Here is a 2,044-nt window from a genome sequence, read left to right as displayed (position 1 = left end):
CCCAGGGCTGAAATAATTTCAGTATCGCTTCACTGCGGGGTGTTACTCCAACTCGTGGGCGGAGAGTTGTGTGTGCGTGTAAGTTCACAGTATTACCCATAGATCGGTCATACGAGCTCTGACCTCTCATCCGGGAGATTAATAACTGTCGATCACGAGTCCAACACGTGATCCAAAGACCATGGTGAATCACACGCGCGTGTGTGTGCGTACAGTGCTGAATCAACGCCCTGGCGAGAGGAGGGACGGGGGTAGGGGGCCGAATGGATCACACTTTGCGTCCATTTTGTTCGCCTCCCCGAGAGGAATTGGTATAATTTTATTCCGTCTGTCGCTGTGTGAAATTCTTCCTCGTCATCGCTCCTTCTCTTAGTAAAATAGCTTAGCGTCAGATGGAAGGGTTTTTGTGTGTTACGCTGCCAAGGTCTGAACAAGAGCAGGTCGCTTCGCTTTGGAAATCAAACGAACGACATGACGTCACTCGGCGAGAAACAAATGAGCTTCTATTTTTTTCTTGTTCTTTCTTTCCTTCATATATGTGCAAATATTTGGGTTTGTGATTTCAGGCAATGTCTTTTTCTAATCTTATTTTCATTTTGATTCTATATTACTTCTTTTATTGTACTTTTGTTTTTATATAGTTCTTGTTTTATTTTACTTTTCTTATTGTCACCATAGTCCAAGAAACGTTCGCGTAATGTTACAGAAGCTACCAGACGGATGGACCTACGAGAGACTCCCTGGTCCCTATGACGTCACTTGGAGGCGTGTGAAGGCAGACCTTCTCTTTCCTCGGGTATCGATCTTCTTTCGCTACAGTTTTTAGGTTTCAGAAACTATGTCATACTTGCAAGACATGCCACCATCTCTCTTTCTCCTCCTCCTCCTCCTCTTCCTCCTCCTTCTCCTTTTCCTTCTCTTCCTCCTCCTTCTACTCCTCCTTCTCCTCCTCCTCCTCCTCCTCCTTCTCCTCCTCTTCCTCCTCTTCTTCCTCCTCCTCTTCGTCCTCTTCCTCTTCCTCCTCCTCCTCCCGATCTGCTTCTTTCTCCTTCCCATCCTCATATTCATCCTACCCTCCTACTTTTCCTCTTCCTTCTCCTCCTCTTCCTCCTACTACTCATTATCTTCCTCCTCCTTCTCCTCTTCCACTCCTCCTCCTCCTTTTCCTCCTCTTCCTCCTTCTCTTTCTCCTCCTCCTCTTCCTCCTCCTCCTCCTCTTCCTGCTCTACATCTTTCTCCTTCTCATCCTCATCCTCATCCTACCCCTCCTACTCCTACTCCTCTTCTTCCTCCTCCTCTTCCTCCTCCTCCTCCTCCTCCTCCTGTTCTATTTCTTTGTCCTCCTCCTCCTGCTTCATCTTTTTTCCTTTTTCTCCTTCTCCTCATACTCCTTCCCACCTCTTCCTCCTCTTCCTCCTTCTCCTACTCCCCCTTCTCTCCTCCCTCTCCTTGTGTTCCACTTCCACTTTCTCCTTTTCATACTCCTCCTCCTCCTCCTTTTCCTCCTACACCTCCTCCTCCTCTTTAACCTCCTACTCCTGCTCGTTCTCCTCTTCTTCCCCGTTCCGGTTCCCCTACTTCTTCTCCTTTTGTTCAAAAAGGAGAATGAGTAAAGAGGGACTGGAGGAGGAGGAGGTAGAGGAGGAGTTGAGAAGGACTGGAGGAGGTACGGGAGGAGGAGGAGGAGGAGAAGGAGGAGTAGAGGATGACTAATGAAGAAGGAGGTAGAGGTGTAGGTAGCGGAGGACTGGAGGAGGAGGGGGAGGAAGATGAGGAGGAGGGGGAGGAAGATGAGGAGGAGGAGGAGGAGGAGGAGGAGGAGGAGGAAGTAGAGGTGGAGAAGGAGGAGGACTAGAGGAGTAGGTCCGAGCGAATCCAACTCCTCACTCCAGGTTGAAAGTTCGCCCTCGAAGTATCAGGTGTGTCTCGGTGGGCTTTGCGAGACGTCGTCCTCGAAACGGTTGTGATTCGGGAACCCGGGCTTACAACCTGTTGCAGCAGGTTGTAACTGTGGACAGAGTAATTCTTTGGTTTGAGGAATCTA

The 2,044-nt window shown here is 49.2% G+C and overlaps 1 protein-coding gene across 3 annotated transcripts in view; it reads left to right on the top strand.

The window, feature by feature from the left end:
* The first annotated feature begins 1,853 nt into the window (after nt 1–1,853).
* The window catches only part of LOC143018980 (uncharacterized), a 53,994-nt gene continuing 53,803 nt past the window's right edge, over nt 1,854–2,044 (top strand). Inside the window, exon 1 of one of the 3 annotated variants that reach the window (XM_076174657.1) lies at nt 1,854–1,919. The gene's annotated coding sequence lies outside the window, so the exon portion shown is untranslated. Of the gene's footprint in view, nt 1,920–1,986; nt 2,002–2,044 lie in introns of those variants that run through there. The other 2 variants (XM_076174658.1, XM_076174659.1) reach the window with 2 other exon arrangements.

This window comes from Oratosquilla oratoria, chromosome 36 (genome assembly GCF_046742065.1).
Source record: "Oratosquilla oratoria isolate Oo_2021 chromosome 36, ASM4674206v1, whole genome shotgun sequence".
Lineage (NCBI taxonomy): Eukaryota > Metazoa > Arthropoda > Malacostraca > Stomatopoda > Squillidae > Oratosquilla > Oratosquilla oratoria.
Note: the sequence above shows the minus strand (reverse complement) of the source record. Positions and strands in the feature narration are given on the sequence as shown.